Source organism: Aptenodytes forsteri, unplaced genomic scaffold, assembly GCF_000699145.1.
Source record: "Aptenodytes forsteri isolate BGI_AS27 unplaced genomic scaffold, ASM69914v1 Scaffold79, whole genome shotgun sequence".
NCBI classification, from domain to species: Eukaryota; Metazoa; Chordata; class Aves; order Sphenisciformes; family Spheniscidae; genus Aptenodytes; species Aptenodytes forsteri.
The window spans coordinates 1,669,927-1,691,432 of NW_008794776.1; the positions used below are offsets into that span (position 1 = coordinate 1,669,927).

Sequence of the window (21,506 nt, forward strand, 5' to 3'; positions counted from 1 at the left end):
TTTTGCACAAGTTCACAAAGGTAGTTGTCTGAGATTAAATCTTAAATTCAACTCCTTATAAAAGCTGCAATCAGTCAAGCTGGGAAATCTGTAATCTTTCCATCCTACAGTGTGCATTATACATTATCTTCTGAAAACACTGGTTATATTTGGCAAAAACTATACTAAGGCAGGCAAAACTGGGCCCATTTTTGAGTGATTTGAAATAATTTATGATTTTGCACATTAAAATCCACACTACCAGCAGATTTCTCTACTAATTCTGCTGAGGTCTTAAGAAAAACTGTTCAATTAACACTTTACCACAATTTCTCTTTAAAATTATCAATATGAAAAAAAATTATATTGCCCATTTTTGATTTACCAATGTAAGCCCTGAAAAAGGAATTTAAAGATTCTGATATTTAAATGTTTTTCATAGTACTTGAACCAAAAAAACTGCTATGTTAAGCATATCTTTCTTAAATCAATTTCAAAACTCTCTGCACATCAGATCCATGTTTTGAACAGAAAACTAGTGTTTTCAATGAACAAAAGTTGTTAAACTGTTTATCTAAATTGTTTCCTAAGCTTCATTACCTGAGCATCAGAACTAATGAAGCTTACAGATTTCTGCCTTGGCTACTTGACTGGTATCTAACAAGGTGTGACATCCAAATCTGATTGAAATTAACCACTGGGTTCAAAATTTATAGGGTCAGCTAAACAGATAGTATGATTATGTGAATAATTTTTTCTATAGAAAATGAGAATAAAATGTCAGTTTTATAAAACATTTCACACAGAAAAGTCCATTCTGAGTAACAGTGATTTTAACATATCAATTAATTCCGCAGAAGATACTGCATTTCTAGCTCCACCTGGAATGCCAGTCTGATAGTTGAATTTGAACATTAACAAAGGATAGTGAAAATTAGTTCAGCTTAAGTAATGAGATGTTACAGCACCATCATTGTACAGTATCAGAACATCTCATCATCGGTGGGAAGCCGTTCTGTTGACTAAGTATTAAGTGCTACTGTACCGAACTAAACTAAGACGACAAACTGCAGAATATTCAGAGTCTCCTGATTGCAGATATACCTATCACCTTGCCCATAAGGAACTCAGCAATTATAATTTCTCAAGTCTGTTAAATCTGTTGTTCAGGGTGCAATTAAAAGTGGCAGTCAGGCTCTGTGAGATGCTAGACAGTTCTCAGGACCAAAATGAGAAGAATTTCTTAGCTCACATTGCATTTTCAAAGGTGTGAATTAATTCAGTAAATATTTTTATAATAGCAACAAACTGAACAGAACAGTTCCTTGGATATGCAAATAAATCATTGCGTCCTATTAATTGCTGAAAGTCACTTGTAAAGCATTGCGTGTCTATTCTGCACTTTACAAGGTGAAAATAAGCTACACTACCTGCTCTGAAACCCTTACAACTGCAGGCTTTTGTCGAGCCAGATTTGACATTGACTTCAATGGATCAATTTGCGTTTGTTACAAATCAATACTGCTCAGCTGACTGTAATGGGGAACAAGTGACAATGAGTTACCGGGTTTTAATAATGTCATTAAAAGGAATTCAAACAGAAACTGGGGGGGCTGGCGGGGGGAAGGAGAGGAGGAGTAATTGATGGCAATCTAGGCCAGCATCTTTCACACCCTATTTAAATTCTCCAGAATGGAAAACAGTTTATGAGAGATGACACAGCAGCTGGGCTGGCTGTTAGTCCTACCTGAAGAAAATACATTTTTATCATGTTATTTGCAAGGATGAATAGAAGTAGGGCAGTAACTATCCCAGTTTCATTGGTCCTTAGTTATAAGCCTATTTCTTTTCGCTTACATCTCTGCTCATCATAATGGCAATTTCTCCGAGTTATTCTTTTGCATTTGCCAGGATAAAGCACCACCTATGTTCCCCATCCCAACTAAATCCATAAAGATCAAGAATCACCTGAAACAGTAGCAGGAATTACTGGCACACTTCTAGCCTAAAAAATACACAGGTAGAGACCCAGCAACTAAAACTCAGGTGCAAAGTTTCTACTTGCAGTACTTGCAACAAGGATGTAATGTATTGGTATATATTATCAGTGTGTTTGGAAGTGACATAAATACACGTACACTTAAAATATTTAGATTGCTTGCTCTCAGAAAATGCATTAAGGAACAAAGAATAAATGACTCAAAGGTATCAGAGCAATAACGTGGTAAAAGCCAGAAACTGAACCAAAGTCTTGTCAATTTTAGCAAGTTCCTTTATTGGGCTATGTCTTCTGGAAATGATCCAAGTCATAACTACTGTCAACTCAGAAATTCCCAGACTATTAGTTTCAATCATTTGTTGACTTGAGTATTCTCTCAACAATAATGAACCCTTACCACATGGGGTCTGACAGAAGAATTCTGGTAGATTCAGCTGCAATAGTTTAGCTACTGCATAGAATTTCATGTCCCTGAAAGTAACCTGTGATATGGTTAACTGAAGCAGCACGTACTACTGCCCAAAGGGGAACACAAGCTAGTTTCTGTGTTGTATACATGAATAGTACTTCAACAAAGTTATGTTCTCTCCCAAATTCCTCACGACCAGTTTCTCCAGTGCTGAACGTTTCCAGATGCTAACTTTTACTTGGAGAAACACACAGTACTCATTATACATCTCCTCTTCTCACTATCTCCTCTTCTCTTGTGGCTGTGAAATACCACCTGGATTTTTGCAACTGATAGTTATGCATCATTGCAGTTTGTGATTTTCTGTCTAATCCATTGACTTCAGTGATTTGGTCCCTTAACACTATCCACCTCAATATTTTCCAGAATAGTTAAATATAAATCTTCAATGAAAAAGATCAAAGTTAATCCCAGCTACCCCAGAACTAAACTCCAGCGAATAGGCAATTCATATGTTAAAAAAGAGAATTGAAGTCAGGTAGAGGAAAATGATATTTTTACTGTTTTCTTCCATGTACAAACCAGAAAACTCAAATTTCTGGTATAAATTCTTATTGGCCCACAGTCAGTCTCTGAAAGTTGCCAGTTCATGGCTGCTCTTCTCAAAACTGCTGTGATACCGCCATGGTGTATACGCCCGTTTGACTGCAGCCAGAGTGGCACACAAAAGGGTGTTTTTCATCTGGTGGGGAATCCAACACATCTGATTATCATTTTACTACATTGTGAGTTGTCTTCATTAGGATTTTATGGATGGATCCTGAAAGAGCTTTGAAACTTCAAATGCATTTTAAGGGAGACAGATGCCTTTTGAAAATCCCAGCTATGTTTCTTCTCGCACAGGAAGGCTACGCTTCCTTAAGATGCTATACTGAAATAAATAGAGTATTTTTCCATTCTCTCTCTTTACTTGGCAGCTAGCACTGAATGCATTAACAACAGGGCAACACTTCTCACTTCAGCTCTTACAACTGCCAATTCCAAACAGAACCTCCAAGTCAACAGAAAGAAGAGGTCAGCAAATACATAGGGCAGCCATCACAAATGACAGCCTTACTGGCAGTAGGCTGGATATGTGCTTCTTGCCTCCAGCTTGCCTATGAATGCTAGGGATTCTCCGCTACAGCCTTCCCCACTCCCAATTTAATAACTCTACCAAATTCTAAAGGGCACATGCAAAGAGGCATCACTCTGTTATTGCTTGGACCTAAAAGGAGATTTTGTGGGATTTTGCAATTTATTTCGAAGCTTGACATGATTCAGATTTTTAAACTTCTTGACAATAAACCAGTACCAGTCCAAAGAACAAACCTGTGGAAAGCATTACCAGGCACTCTTCCCTCCTCCTTTCTGTTTTTTTATACAAATAGCTTTTGACTTCTTTTTACAAATTTAATGAGAGTTTTGTCCTTTTTTCCCCTGCTGCCCTCTCCCCTGCTCTTCATTTATTCGCTGTATGTAACAGTTCTGACAATTTAATTGTGCCTAAGAAGCAATATTTTACTAGAGTCAAATGAGGTCTACCATTTAACCTATGCAAATCAATACACTGCAGCTGTTAATAAAGACAAGTAGAGTGAAGATTAAGAACTCATCAAGCCAGTTAATCCAAGACAGTATAAAGGCAAATGCTGACTAAATGTTAGCAGACTAATGTGCAACTGAAAAGGAAGCAGTACTTCATACTTACAAAAAACCTTCTCACCAGTCTTGACATTGGGTTTCAATTATTAGTTGAACAGTCTGTCACCCCCTTTCTAATGATGCTGCTACATAAAACCCATTAAAAGAAACCAAGGGCTTGAAGCAATTTAATTACTAGTCTAGCATGCATCCAAAAATTTTACAGAGAAATGAATGTGGAAAATTAATGATAAGGAAAGAAACAACAGAAGCTGTATGTAGAACTATTTCACCTTCCCTCAGAAGAAAATTGAAAGTATTGTCACAGATTAGCATCGACTTACAGAACAAACCAAACCCAAACTTTTTCTAATGTATATAGGCAGAAGTTGCACAGAGCTTAGATTGCTCCTGCTTAAGCTTTTTTACCAAGTTAAATACAAGTGTAAACCATACTTACGTATATTACGTATGTGGTGGTATGTCAATCCCGCTGTATTCATGTCAGGAAGGTAAGTAGCATAATTTGCAAAAAGAATCTGAAATGTCTTCAGCATGTCAGACAAAATTCCAAACAGCAAGGATATTTCCTGCTGGATGTAAGGAATGCTTCAGGCATTCTCAGCTCAGACAGGCATTTTGATTTAAGAAAACAACACTAAGGATGATCTTGTCAGAATCTACAAAGTAAACTGAATCAGAAAATTGACAGCCCTCCCAACTGTGTATAAACACAGGCAGTCCTGCGGTGTGCCATTTTTTAAGGGATGCCCAGAGCACCACACAGATTTAAAGGCTCACACACCAGTACATACTTCACAAAACATGAGACGATTAATAAAGAAACATCCATGAAAAATTAAAAATAAAAGGCATTAAAAATGAATTGTGTTACCTTATATATAAGTTGCATCTTTTCAAGTGCAGAAATGAAGGCAAAAATGTGTGTTCGTAACAGAGCAAAAGTAGAAATTCTCCTACGGATATGGGGACTGACTATAAAAATTCACAGTAGGAGGATGACTTCTGTAGATTTAATACAATCTGACACCACTGTCTGGGTAACAAGGTTCTACATTGCCTGGAGAAAGGCATCTGTTGCCCTGGTGTGCTAGTTTGCTCATCCATCAATTATTTTTGTTTAAAAAAAAATGTTATACACTATTCATTTATTTGTAGCTCTTTTTCTTTGAGACTTGTTTTTGCCAGTAACCTGGAATTACAACACTCTGATTATAATCCCCTGTGATAGTTCTCTATTTTGATGATACATGAATAGAATTAATCCAAGAGAAAAGTGAAAACCTCTAGTCTACAGGTACTTAAAGAAAAAGGAAAAATGAAGAATCTTCTGATCTTTTCTCATGTATTTTTGCCCTATAAATGACTCACTTCTAAGGTCAGGTTCATCACCACCAATTCATTTTTTTCTTCTTGTAAGAGCTAGATTTTAAAGGCAAAGCTGACTCATCCTGAATAGTACACAGTAGAACTATTTAAGAACCTCAACATGGACAAGCTAACAGAGCTAGGCTGAGAGGCACAGCCTGTACAACAAACTGCCATTAAAACCTTTCTGATTTTCTCTTTGTAATTAGCATGTGGATGATGCAAGAAAAATACAGGCTGTCCTGCATAATTCTAACCACTATATAATACCACACTGAGCAAAGTGGAACCAGAAGCAAGCAGAGAAAAATGGCATTCACAAGAGATGCTGCTGTTCTGTTACTGTTAGTTAATGTTCTGACACCACTTCCATCATATCCAGCTTTGGATGCATACCGGTAAGATAAAAGTGGGATCAAAGAAAGCACTGAAAGATGCTGAATGTCCCCTCCCTGTCCCATGAAGGGTACAGTTCCAGCCAGCACTGGCTTCCACGGTTATCAACTTTGATAGTTAGAAAGTTGCACTTTTAATAAACAACATACTATAAGTTAGTGGAAAACTATTAAATGCAACGAATAATAATCAAACTAAAGACACTTTTTTTCTGAGGTGTTTTACTATTTCCATTTGATTCTTCCTCTCAATTGTCATGATGAAGTACATGTTAGCAAGTAGTACAGGAAATTAGTCTGATACTTTATGATGGTAACATTTAAAAACTACGGAATTTCTACAGAGAATTTTAACAGGCATACGTAAGTTTTTTCCACTACCACTCTTAAGACAAAGGAAGATCTACTCAGAAATGCTTGCATTTTAAATAAAGTCACTTCACAATTCTATTTTCTTCATTTTAAAAATAGGAACTTTTCCATGCAAATTATACTTTCTTCTAATAAGGGAAAACAAATGCAGCTTTACCCCTCTAATCAGTAGGCTGAATTTAGCATAAGAAACGCTGTATAAAAATAGCACTTCTTAAAAAGCACTACTAAATAAGGAACGCAGGAACTGTAGCAGTTTATTGGACTTGGAAATCACCAGTGTCTTGGCACTACAGTGACCAGGACCAGATGTTATGGAGGAAGCACGAACAATTAATGCATGGTATTATTTTTCACTTCAGTAACACTCTTAAGATAACAAGCTTTGTGCTACCAACTCATTTCATTCACATTCTTTTTGTCTTGTCCTTTGGAGTATTAGCTTTTTACACAACTGTTTCTCATAACTTGTCCATACAATCTTTTCTACCACCTCAAATCCGTCACCCCCGTAAGAACATTGATTTATACGATAAGGTACTCACTGCCATGTTTTGCAGGATCAGAGAGGAAAAGGACAGATAAACATCAGGTTCACCTGAACTTTTGGAAGATTCCCCTATTTTAGAATCACATGTAACCATATATGATTTGCTGCTGCTCAGACTACGGCCATCACGGAAAATTGTTCATCACACTCTCCATCTGATTTTCTTCACCTATGGCGCATAGTATGAACATGACAAGACCCTCTCATCTCTTTTAATAATGAAAATGGGTAAAGTGGTAACTTCAGATATGTCTAAGTGCAATGGTTTTATTATAGCATCCATACTCGTGAATAAATAACACAGCAGACATTCTATCTGCAGCTGTTTAAAATGAATTACCAAACATGCAAGTTCTCTTCAAGACATTACTTTTGGACTTTATACCTACCGTGGCTGAAGGAAGTGATCATGAAGACAGTAAAAAAGCAGACATTCCCCACAATAGCATTATTTAGTATTTGCTATTATGTTTGTACTTTATGATGCCTTGCTTCCTCCATGAGGTATGTGGAATGCATCAACTAGACTCTATACTCGAAAGCAAAAGACCAAACGTCTTTGCACGCTTCCAGTTCGCAGCACAGACGGAACGAAGTCTCTAACCGGCAGTAGGTGGCATCACTTTTTTTCTTGTTAACTTCTGCAGAAAGTATCAAACAACACTATTCCAACAGGCAAAGACAGCAATTGTATAACTTATGTTTTCAGTATCATCTTTTAAAACCTTCTCAGTATTTGCAATGAAATGTTATTATTGGATAGCTGCTTAATGACAAAATCACACATAATCATGTTGTGGAAAAGTAGTATGCAAATGTATTGCTGATAACTGAAGAATCAATTCAAGGTAATTTTAGGCCTATCAACTTCAAAGAAAAGTAAGAGGTAAGGGAGAGGTCAATTCTCATCAATAATGAGATATTTATGTACGTTAACACTGTAATACTTTCAGTCTAAGGCTGTTCCAATAACTAAAATTATGCAGCATTGATAATGCTTTCGTTAGTGACCATATAAAAATTATTTTGATAGGCATGTTTTAATTCAAGCTTCGTACCAAAGCAATTCGACCGCCGACAACACAGCTGTTCCTCATTGAGCCACCCAGAGCAGCGATACAATGTGCTTTAGCTCTTGTTCAGGCTACCGCCCCAAGCCTATCAGTGTTTAAGAGGCATTCGGACAATGCCCTTAATAACACGCTTTAACTTGGTCAGCCCTGAATTGGTCAGGCAGTTGGATTAGATGATCCTTGTAGGCCCCTTCCAACTGAAATAGTCTATTCTATTCTACTCTACCCTTCTGAAGATACCCCCTCACCTCAAGTTAGCCAAACTACTGCTTAGTATTTCCTTTAAAAACCAAGCACATTTGTGTTTCAGCGTTCAAATAAAATCCAGCAGCTGGGAACATAAACATAGCCAAAGATATAGTAAAAATACATTTCTACAGCCTTTAGTAGTGAATTAATCTTAATATTACAGCAGTGTTTTCCCTTGGACAGTATTAGAAAGTTAATCAATTTGATTTGTGGGCTGATGCAAAATCAATATTTATTCAGGGGTTTTTCTTTCAATTATTTTTGCACTCACTTCCCAACACAATAAATTAATCTGTGTATCTGAGAAGCAGAGGGTCTAATTCTCATTTACCATGGCACAGTTCTAGTTCCTTCAGGGACAACTTATACCCAAGGGAAAGAAAAAAATAGTGTTAAATTATCCACTGCTAAGGGAGAAAGGAGTGCACAAGGTCCCTGGTCTTGTATAAAGGCACAAAGGAAACACAGTGTGGCTTAAACATTAACCCCATTTGAACACTGGTATCAAGCTGGCACTGTCTGAAGGGAACATCCCTACTGCTCCCTTAATAAATATTTTATTTTTATTTTACCATCATATTTTACCTGCATATTTTTTGTTTCACATCTCCAATTGGTAGTAAATTGTTCTTTTGCCTCAAGTCCAGTGGATGTGCCAAAGATCTAACTTATTTTTGTAGGTCAAAACAAATGCCACCAAATTTTAAAAAATAATTAAAATGCATAATGTGGTTTTAGTGGTTTCTACACACGTGTGAATTTCCACTCACACTCTGTGATAATTCCTAAGGAACTTGCTATTTTCCACTTACTTCAATTTCACTAGTGGCAGAACAAACAAAATACATCAGCTAAAAAACATGAACAAAGTTGTTCTGATCACCACTGGAGCTCATTAGGGATAAGGCTGCAACAGAAAGCATCTATTCAATTCTCTACTAAGGCATTAAGGTTTCCATTTGCTGATCAACCGAACATACACAGAAGACTGGTGAGCAGCAATGTTAACTTGGAGATCTCTCAGTAGAATACCTTATAGGATCTTCTAAAGACCGTGTATGTTAGTATCCTGCTAGCACACCAGTTGCAGATGCTTTTATATAGGAATAGCTCATGGAGAGATCTTGTCAACTTTGATTAAATTGTCAAGTTCATTGTGCTCTTTCTTATAAAAGAAATTTCTTATTCTTACTGAAATAGAGCGAGCCAGGGTGTATTCTATTTCACTGATAATTAAAATGCAATTAGTTAGATCAGCTTTCACAAATATTTCTCAAAAAGCTTTCCTTTTTGTCGTGCACAAAGAGGAGAGAATAGCAAACAAGATCAACTGTTGTCATGGTAATGTCATGTCCCAGCAGGTGAAAAACTCAGTCCTGTGGCACTAAAAAAGAAGGATGAAATGCACTGAACCTAAGCACAACATCAACTAAAGCTCAACAAGCTAAATGTTTTTTCATAGATTGGCATCTTTTTAAGCAACACATTTAGAGAGGCAAATGTTAAAAAAAAAAAAAAAAAAGGCAAACTCGGGTGACATTAGTAATTATTCAAATGTCTCAGTAATTTTATTAGGCAGAAATTTATATTGATATGTTGCATAATTTTGGAAATCTCTGTGCAAAGTTTAGCACAATTTTTAAACATTGTAAGGTACTTGAAAACAAGATAATTTTTCATTTCAAGACAGATAAGAAGAAAAATATGCTGAATAATTTTAAGGGTTAGATGCCAGAAGCATCATTCAAAAACAGCTCTTCATGCTCCAAAAGTTCTGTTTTCAGAACAGGTAATATTACAGCCTTCAAGTAAGACTGTACAATCAATTTTTCATCTTCTGTTAAGCTAGGATGGTAAATAGAAACACTAAACAAATTTATGAGTTAACCAAAACAAAGTACTATGGGCTACCACTTTCCCTACGTGAATTTTTAAGAAAAGCTGTACAAAACTGTATGTTGGTCCTTCTATGGTCCAACCAAACCTTCCTTAACTAAGATTATCTACAAGTAAGTGCCCACCTCAAAACACTTCATTCCCATTTACCGAGATCGGAACAACGCTTTGCATTGCTTCCATAGGGAGAACAAACATGCAGGTAAGTCACGAAGCCTTCTTTTCATCTGCAGGGCTCTCAAACAATGGGAAATCACCATGTATCACATTATATTAATCAAAGCTGTTTTCAAACCGTTTTCAACACAAACTGAAAACCAGAAAAAAATGGAACTTTATCTGGTTTCTTACATAATACAACATGAAATCTGAAAGGGCTACATAGTTTGTTCCAAATGATACAGATATCATTTTCTCCATCTATTTAGCAAAATGTAACGACTTTAACAAAGCTTAATAGTTTTTCTATGTGCCTATTTACAGGTGTGAAAACTTACATATACTCTTTTCCTAAGGATTCTCAGGAAAAATACATCACAAAACAATGAGTTTAAACAGTCTGACAGTCAGAATTTGAAATTTATTCATTACTCACAGTCCTTGGGCAAGCAATGAGTGAACTGTGTGTTCATCCTTCGTAAGTGCCAAAAAAGAGAAGATGGCTCTATCACCTAACTAAAGCAATGCTGTTTCTATCCTTCTACTCAATATCATCTAAAGTCCTGTCGCAAGGACATCCAGGAGAAATACAATAGCTAGCAAATACCAGAATTCACAAAAAATGATGATTTTTTCAAATAATATGTCATTACTTTATTACTTGAGCTTTAGTTCAACCTTGAATGTCAGTAATGTACCAAACTTCATATTAGGAACTACCCACTTAGAAGAAAGTCCCTGCCTAAATATATTATGTTTTATTTTTTAAAGTATAAGATGAAATAGGGGCTAGAATCAAGTAAGTAATACATAATTCTGCAGGCAAGAAATCCTCTGCGTATGGAAAAAGGAAAGTAGCTTTACAGTTTTTAAACAGTGGCTGCCTGAAGACACTTTGCAGCTTTAAGTTACAAAAATGGTATTAGGAAAGGTTATTTGACAGAGTGCAAATGAAGAGGATGAGAGCAGTATCTCCATGAGAATACTACTTATAAATATTGATACACGTACATGCTGAGGATGTCAATAGTTTGTATAGTAAACCTGGGAGAAATACATGATACCTGTTTTTCACAAAGAGAAACTCAGTAATTAAGACCAAAAAATGTTCGTTGATTTTGGATTCCTCTGCTGGTTGTAGAACATCCCTGAAAAACTGGGGCAGTCACCAGCAATGAACACTTTGGAAATGTGGTCTTAGATGATTTGACTGGCACTGAACAGCAATACGAAAGCAGAGTCAGAGACAGATACTAACACAAAAATCCTCCTGTATATCACACTCTACACAAACATACAAGCCTTTAAGCCTTTAACAACTACCACAACTTCTTATTTTGCTGTCATGAATCTGCTCTACATCTCTGTAGTCTATAAGGACAATTTTCCAGGCATTTTTGAAGAGAGCAGAACATAGACAAAATACTTTGTGTTAACGTATCATAAACAACACAAAATCTGAACAATGTATTTGCCATGTTACTTTTCCTTATCTTCTCTTTCCTAAATCTAATTAATGCTGCCAGGAAGATATTTATATACTATTCTGCTTAGTATAAAATCAAAAGAAAACTAAATCATCAAGGCCCCAATTCAGGCAAGGAACGAACTGCTTAAGAGCAGTGGAATATTGAAGCAATTTACCCGAACCCCCTAGCATTTTCCCCTTCATTAATCTCTGACACGAATCCAAACAGAGTCCTTTTCAACAGGGTAGAAAATCATCAGCTAGAAATCTGCATTAAAGTTGCAATCAGACTTATTTCTTTGCTATTTCCAAGTCTTAGCAAACATTATTTGGCATCTCAAATTAATCTTAAATTTGCTTCAACATGACTAATTAGGTGTATATTACCCTCAGTCTTAAACCATTAATTATTTCATTACTTAGAGTTACATGTGGTAGCAATGAAACATACTTCACCCCCACTTACTCAGAAAGCAGTCCTGTATATATGCAATTGCATCCATCTTCCCTTCTTAATGACACAGGCAAAGGGAAAGAGTCAGAGTTTCTTTCTGCTCATTCAAGCTGTACTGCATCATACTGTTAAATTAAAATTAATCTTCCTTACTAGCTGAAGCTGACCTTTTAGCCACTGCCTGGAAAGAGAACATCACTCCCCTGGGGGCTGTTCAAGGGGAGGGCCTTCTTGCGCCTGACACCTCTCAGCCACCAGATGAGATGAGGCAAAAGCACATTAAAATGGGTAATTTGGTAAGGTATGATTAATATTATTTATACAAGGAAGGCTGGCAAGCCATGCTCAGCTTCTTGCTTCCTTAAGTACCTGAGACAGGGAAGCTTTCTGTTGATCTGTAACATCAGTAAATATTTACATTTTGGTTTAATCTTTAAAAGTCAATAATTAACTGCTTGAGGCTGAACAGAAAGATTCTGTAAGCTTTCATTTGGTTTCTGTATCCAGCTTGCTATTACTATATCCCTGAACTAGACTAGGAAATTCTGGGACTTAAGGCATTTGTATTCATTTAAATAACCAAAGTTTATTCATAGTTGTTTCCAAGATAAAACCTTGACACATTAGGGAAGCACAGAGTTTATGTTTTTGCTACTTGCTCATTTATTGAGATGTGCAAAATAGTTACAGAGACTGCAAAAGGATTTTGCCTTCCGTCACTCAAAACAATTTGAGCACTAGGAAATTCAATTTCTCTTTGCCCATAAAACCTTTTTAATATAAGCATGCATTACCCATATCCTGAATACAGCTTTTAAAATCTCTTTCTCACTCTCACTTTGAATAAAATTCACATTATTTTATGTCCTCCTTAAAAACATATACAATCTTTGTTGTTGTGATTTGTACATTTGCTGATACTTAGTCAAAGTTTTATATTTAAAACATAAATAACCTGAAAACAGCTCATAAGTTTGAAGACCATTAGGGCAACCAACCAGGAAGAGTCTTAATCAGAGCACAGAATTCACCTTCTGTATAAAATACCAGTTGATTAGCAAATAATCTTACTTAAGGAGAAAAATGGAAAGGGGAGGAATAATGATGCAAAATATTTCTGATTTGTGAACTGACTGAAAATAAATCTTGACTCAAATGATATATAAAGGGGAAATACAAAAAAAATTAAACTCTGGACAGTGGAAATGATCCTACTCAAGGAAATCTCTGAAAATGGTGGGACAATGTAAAGGATTACTACTACTACTACTGTAATATAGTATTCCACTTTACAAAATTAAGTGTTGAAAATTTCTCATGTTGCATTAAAGATCAAAAAGAAAATAATTCCAATGCTAATAATATTTAGCTTTAGGGCTTGTTGTATTTAATTTTTTCAGTTCATAAAAATCAATTGTTGTGGCAGGGAAAAATTTAAAGCTTTGTGGAAGTTCCCAGGAAAGGCTTTGACGATGGGGGGGGCGGGGGGAGAGAGAGAAAGAAAGAAAGAAAGAGAAATACTGAAAACCACATAACACTAGTCACAAAGAATGTCTTATTTTCTCTATTTCAAATTGCTACTCACCAAAACAATGTAAAAAAAATTGATCCTGTACTTACGCATTTACAAAACTTACTTCTAAATGAATTATGATTTTAATCTCCCAGTAACCTAAATGAAAGATACTGCCAACTAGTATATGCTAACAAACACAGTTCAAATACTAGCTTTTAGGCTTCCTTTTGTGACAGAAATTAGGATGCTTTCAGTGGTAACATTCTCCATACCTGCATTTGAATGGCTCTTCATCTGAACAATACCTTCATTCAGCTATCATTCAGGTATCTGCTTTGGTCTAGAAACCTCAAAATGACAAAGTTTTTTCAGGAGACTGTATCAACATTGACCGACCGATCAAACAAAGTTTAATTGATAAAAATTTTTTAAAAATAATTTAAAATTGTAAATAACTGATGGAGTGCATATCTCTGATCTGGTTTGGGCCACTGAAGAGCTTTTAAAATAATTCAAAGACTGTACAGCTTGGACCAAAAGGCCAGTATCCACATTTATTTCAAGTTTTAAGCAAGTACAAGACCAGTTTGAGAAATAGATTAATGAAATCATTACTCTGTTTAATAAAGGATATGAGTTGGTATAAAACCTAATGAGTTAGGATTGCAATCAATACCAGAAATAGTAAGACCAACTCAGTGTACTGTCTACTTCAACAATTGTCTTCTTTTTCCATTCACAAACACATAAAGGGACTGGCCCATTTTTAAAAACACCTACAGTAATATACACCGTCCCAAAACCTGAAAGAGAATGAATTCAGCTTAAATTCTGGGAAGATGTAGATTAGTTCCATTTCATTTCACCTGAACCTATTTTCACTTCACAATTTCTGATCCTCACATGCTGTGCATTTTCAGTGCAATTAAGGAAAACAGTGAACAGAAATAATTTATCTTTATTTATTAAAGATAAAATTTGTTTGCTGCGTGTTTCTTAAAACTATCAAAATTATGTTTCCTCATGAATCATCAACTGAAAAATAACAGAAAAAAATAAAAATTATATTTGATTAAAATAAGCCTCATGTTTCATCTTTCACCAACCTCCTAAGCCATACACAGACAACATCAGCATAATTTCTGAACTCTCCCAGCTCATCAGTTAAAAACTAACCTGCAGCTGAAAATCTATTCATGAAGTAAGAAATGGATCTCTCGCAAGGTAATTATAATTCAAAACAAATCCTTGGAGAACATTTAAAAACTACACTAGAATTTCCAGCATTTTAGAAACTTGAGACCAGATACTGTCACAAATCCTTGTTTAAAAACTACACTAGAATTTCCAGCACTTTAGACACTTGACACTTGATACTGTCAACTGTATTTCTACCTGTTTATTATGAATTTCATTAACTTTTTTTTATTCATATTAAAGTAAATTTCAATTATTGCTTTTTTTTTCCCCCCTGATGTATTTATTTGTAATAAGGAATGCTGAGAGATCTTCAGTCCTCGAGCAAACTAATTAGCTCTAATAAAGCCAAAAGAATTCAGTTTTGGTTAAATATAAACAGATAACAAATTTAAGTGATGCTTCTGAATTGCAAAGGGCTGAATTTCAAAACAGAAGGTTAATCAAAGAGGAGGTTCAATTTATCTCCCATTATGAATTAAGATTTTGAAATGAGGCAGTATTTTTAGGCACATGAAGAACTGAAAAAGACGGTGAGAATGTATGTGTTCATATGATGGCTATCAGGAAACCTCAGGAAAAATTAAAAGTAGACCACAAGATAGCAGGGAATATTCAAAAGAACATAGCTTAGCTGCATTTCTGAACATATTAATTCAAGAGCATCAATAGCATTAGCTGAAGATCAACTCTGCCCCTATGCTTCCAAGGGACACTGTGTGGGGTTTCACCTGTCACTTTAACACAGAAGTAAAGGCAGCTAGCTACCCTCTGCATTTTTACAATAGACTGTGGTAATAGTTATGCATGCATTTTAAATGTTGTAGTGTAGGGACGTCAAATGCAAATGACGCCAAGCTTTTTCTCTTCTTGAGATCTAGATGAAATCTCATCATACTGACACGAGGTTTAAATGAAGTTGAGCATCACTGAATTCTCTCTGACACAGCTATCAGCTGTGAAGAATGTGAATAATGTGAAGAATGAAACTGAAAATTAAAGATAGCCTCAGATGGCTGCACATTTATGAAGTTTTCCAAAACATACATTTCATATCACTGATTCTTTTTTCCAACTATCTACTGAAGAATGACACCTGCCTGCAAAAAAGTGATTACCAGAGATCACTGAGGTACCAGAGATCAGATGTCTTGCCAGATCCCCCTGCTCCAGTGACAATCAAAATATCTGTCATTCTAATAGGCATAATAGCACAGAAAAGATCAATATTTCTCCTAAATTTCCTAATGCAGGATATATAGCTCCGGAACTGCTATTTAAAGTATTTCCATTGCCTGTAGCCCTAAACTAACTTCTGTTTTCACCAAAACATTTTGACAAGAATGTACATATATGAGAACCATTTTTAGCACCTCATTGTAAATGACATCTACGTTTGTGAGGAGGCTGCCTTTTGGTGAACTATCATTTCAGCACTGATGTGCATTTTAAAATGGAAGAACCGTGACTGTGGAAAATCTGATGTAAATATGTGAAATGGGCTTACTCTCGTGATCTATTGAGGGAAAAGCAGTGGCTAAACATGCTGCTTTTGATTAAATGTTTTACATTTCATCATATATATTCACTTTTGATTTAACACTCCAACCCTTCATAGGTAAACTACTGATTTCAGTTCCACTCTCTCGAACAGAGGCTCTCACGAACACGTTATTTACCTCCCTTCATGCATGGGCCTTAAGAATGAGCCTAAACTACCGTAAACATAAGCAAACAGGAAGGTAGGTTTCATTTGTTCAGTTCACATGCATGTAAGAAAAATTATTAGCATTTTCAGTTGCTAAAAAGTTCTTCCACACTGTTGATGTGATTTTTTTTTATCTATATATAAAAGGAAGAACCCATGACAGAAGGCAATTTGAATATATGAAACCGAAGTCTGCACTGTTTTACTCTTCTGTGTAATCTTCACTTATTTCAGGTTATTTCATACTGTAATCTAGGGCACAGTTTGTCCCACTACAGCACAGTTCATAGTGTGGTAAGAGAAAGTACCATTTACAATCTGAACAGACCACTTTTTAATGTTCTGACTACCAGTCCCTTCCCCCAGAAAAGTGAGTTACGGAGAGGGGAGTATGTATGTTTGCATACGCGTGCCAAACTACATCCACACACACATGTGCTCCACTCAGAAAAACCAAAATCAACGACAATGAAAGTAAGCAACCTGTCAATTCCAGAGTTTTTATAGGTTAGACTTAAAGATTGCTGCTGGGCCAATCAAAAAGAAAATTCTAGACATAAAGAATTGTTACGTTATCTTCCGACTGCCAAAACATAGCCCAGACAGCTGATCAGCTCTGAAATCACCTATCCTTCTCATCCAAAGGAAACCACAATTTTGCTGTTTCTTTAAAAGTCTCTGTTACTCTGACAGTCAGCCTACATTTCACCTCATTAAAGGATAACTTTGGACACTCCTGCCAATTGTCTCCCTCCTCTATTGCCAGTTTGGTGCAAAGCCTATCTCATAGAAATCAGGGATAAAATCTGCTTTTAGGAATAAAACTCAATTTTCATAATAAATTACTATTTTCCTACTTGCAAAGACTAGCACCGTTTATGTGAGTGTAAAGATCTTGTGTAAGCATTTTACAAGTCAGTCATACAATTTATTTTTGCAGAAGCTAGAAATAGATGAATTGCGTTTTTGCATATGTTCTTCTGACTTTCCTTAAAAAAAATAAGGAAGACAAGAAAAACATGATCAGAGATGGCAGGTCTCTCAAGATAATACCAAAATGAGCTTCTTATCAATTTGAAGATCTACCCTTGCATATATGGTCACAGGACAGTCACAGTCATGTATTTAAAATCAGGTGAACCTCAGCAACATAAAACTATGGGTCTTTCAAGGACCCAACCTACCCAGCAGCAAAGTAACACTGGGAAGAGGACCTTGCATGGCAGAGCTGGGGAAACAGCAAGTGGTAAACAAAGGAAAAAAATCGTCATGTATCTACCAGCTTAAAGCAAATCATGGCATTTGCAATTAAAGCAATTGTATGAAAAACTAACAACAATCATGTTGTAAAATACATCAGAGGCAAAATTGAAACACCTGTCTCTACCTGCAAGATGAAACACACATGCTTTCTCTCTCACTCCCTGAAAGACTCCATGTAACCTTCTAGAGTGCAGGATGTGAATACAGGACCTAGCATTTAATTTATCATTTACCTCAACAGCAATGACAGTGTTTTGACTTTCTCCTAAATTTGCACATCATCTCATTAGCAATCCTTTCCCTCCGTTAGTGGTTTACTTTTGTTCTATTTTGTTAGCTTCCAGCAAAATAACACTAAATTGAATTCCATAGAAAAAGATGTTACAGGCTTTCTCCCCCATGCCTGATTTAATCACATTTTCTTCTCCTTTAATTTACGCTACATTTAATGGTGGAAATTATTGTTAGGATCGATTTCTGATTATTATGCTTATTATAGTTCAGAGGATTATTATTCCTGTCTATCTTTGGCTAAATCTCAAAGAAAAGATTTGATCTGGAACAACTTGTGAAGGCCAAAAGTGGTATTCACACAAAAGACGATTTCTTTTCCCTTCTACTTCCCCTTTACAGCACTACACCCAGCGTGTGGCAGAAGGCACATATTTCCTTCTTTGACAAATAATATTAGCAAATGGTGGAGAATGGACAGAAGAACTAGAAATAAATCAGTATCATTAATTTGAATTAGATGTAGAATAAATTCTTCTCATTATGGACAAGCAACCTACCTATGGCCAAGCCTACAATATAAAGACATTCCCTTACTGCTTTAAAGTGCTCTGAAATTCTTTTAAGAAAAGAAAATTATTATTTATTGGCAGTATGTCATGAATATAACCTTCCTTTTTTTTTTTTAATTTCTCTATATAAAATTAGTGCTTTTTAAACCCCTATGCTTCAAATTGTTTAAAGTATGATAGATTATCTGCTTAATCCATTTCTTTCACTCATGCATTTCAGATTTCATGCAGCTATGCAAAGTTTAGTTCTGCTTAACAGACCTGTGAAGCTCTTCACAAAGCAGAAAATGAGTCAGGAGGAAAAAATATACAGCCTTAGGGTGGTTTAAAAAAAAAAAAGTGTAGTGAAATTGAACTACAAGGGAGAAATTTTGAGTTACATCTCTCATTGACACTGTAGCTAGCTAGAGAATCCATGTTACCTTTCTCCTTTTATTTTCTGCTGAAAAAGCGGCAGCTGAAGGAAGCTTGTTTACTCCATTTCTTCAAACTTATGATTCTGTGTCAGTCCTTGTCAAAATGGAAACTGCCACTTGATTAGGAGCTTGACCAAATGCAAACTACTGCAGCCCTCAAACACTCAGATGATGCTTTATTTACCCAGAGGAAATGAAACTCACTGCCAGCATGTTTTCTATTCAGTTTTCGTGCCTGATTCAGAGGATCAGAATCTGGGCCTTTTCTTTACTGTTTTCAGCATAATTCAACATGATTCAGTCTTGGTGCTGCCAAGACTTTATCACCTTAAATGGGCTTAAACTACATAATTAACCAAATGACTTAACATCACTTTATTCTTTCTTTGAGAATGACTGGATTTAGGTTAATGCTGTCTCCTTAACTCAGTCTGTTAACCATTGCTAGCTGAACCACATGTAGAAAATGAAAGAGCATTTTTCCCTGAGGGTCCCAAATTGCCCACAATGAAGTGATATGCCTCTGCAGACTAAAGATGGCAAACTGAATGTTATGGCAATCTACATCCCTGCCACAGAAAACCTGCAAATCCCTGTCCTGTTCCCTGGACAGGTTGGAAAACAATCCAAATTTTGAACATTTTTTCCCTGCCAGATTGTCAAATGGCATTATTTCTTCTCATGTGCAAAATGTGTGTTGAGAGTTGCTCAAATGCCAAAATGTGTCTAATCCTGCTATAATGTGGTAGAGAGTAATTTCTAAATTTAGAAAGTAATTGCTTTGCTGTCCAGTGAAATGTACACTAAAAAAAATAATCTCCTCTAGCCAAGTCCTCAGACTTCAGTGAACACAAACACCAACTCAGACTTCAGTGAACACAAACACTAAAACTTTGGAAAAAATGAAGCTGTACAATTCCATTGTTGCAGTTTACTGTTTTCATCGGTGCTTGTTCTGTATCACAACACAATAGAAATAACAATATTCCATGCTTAGATGTCATCCAATACATAGTTACAAAGTGCTTTGCAAATAAAACCATACAGTTCTCTTGGGTAATACTCCTTTTCGTGGAGGATTTTGACTTTCCCGGTTGTGGTTTATTAGAATTCTGAACAGAAACTTGACATTTTGAACTTCTTTGTGCAAATGAAAGGAAGGAAAGGTTCTTGTTTTAAATACAAACTACCTGACACTGCTGCCCTAGAGAAGTTCCTTGCCAACTTGAATCTTGGGAGCACTAAGTCTTTGATTTCAGGAATTTCAGAGGACTGAATTCTTAGCTTCTAAAATCTGAAAGAGACTAGAGTGAACAACCAAGCAAACAAGCTGGCAACAGAACAGTTTGCCATCTGCCAATTTAAATTACTCTTTCAGTAGCCCTACAATGCAGGTTTCCAATACACTGCCAAATCCCCAACCAGCTAATTAGTATCATTCCTGATTTTAAGAAAGTATCAGCAATAGTCTACATGCATTTATCACATACAGGTTTTAGCCTCACATATGTTTGATATTCTATGAATTAATACAGAATAAAAGATTCAATGATAGACACATTCCACATATAAATTATGGTTTTACAATTCATAGGACTGGGCACCAATTCGGGGGGGGGGGGGCAAAACAAAAACCCCAGAGACCAAACTTCCAATAAATTTTCATAAGTATTCAAAAAGAACCAAGGTGAAACCCGAATGAAACTGCACAGACCAGTTTGTGAACTGAAATCACAGACAAATTTAAGAGAGAAAGAAGGGTGTCCCACCAACCAGTGATAAGCAGAAGCCTCTGTGGAAGGCACAGTAAACTCCCGAAGTACTTTGTCACCTTCGACTACTGCCTGGTTAGGGGAAGGGGAGGAAATTTAGTCCTATACATAATGGTGTGCATATGCACATTAGCTCCTGTCTCCTACAGTAAACCCCCTCAGCAGATTCTATCACCTTGCCAGCCACTGGCAAGACATGACCCTGCTTTATACATGGGCAAGTTTTCAAAGGCAAAATGCTTTCCACTGTTTTAGAGGTGTTGATGCATTCTCACTGAACATAGGAAAACTGTTAACAAACATATGGAAGAAAACCTGCAAGTCTACAGCTGAGTCCTGCAGATTCAGAAATTCATTGTTGTTTGCAAGGATGATCATCTGCTATGGCAGTAAAATGTCACCACAGATTAGAATAGTAGTATTTACACTTTTAGTGAGAACTCTTACTATGTTGGACCAGAGCTTTAAACATTGCAGTACATCACTTGTAGGCCTGTGTCACTATATACGTGCAATCTGATCTTGTAAGCCTAGGCAACGCACTGCCATACGTAAGTATCAAGGATATGACAAGCACCTATCAAAAATCTCTTCTTTGATCTTTCCTGTTTATCATGAAACTGCATTCACGTAAACAATATTACTACAGAACTATGAAAAACCACAGATCAAGCCTTTGTAGAATTCTACAGGTTTTTTTCATTTTGAATTGAATCCATTTCAGTTCATGACCAATGTAAATATAAGTATTACCAA

General features: G+C 36.1%; 1 protein-coding gene across 1 annotated transcript in view; it reads right to left on the reverse strand.

Moving 5' to 3' along the window:
• The window catches only part of RIMBP2 (RIMS binding protein 2), a 150,835-nt gene that overhangs the window by 69,291 nt on the left and 60,038 nt on the right, over window positions 1-21,506 (reverse strand). The gene's annotated exons all lie outside the window — the stretch shown is intronic.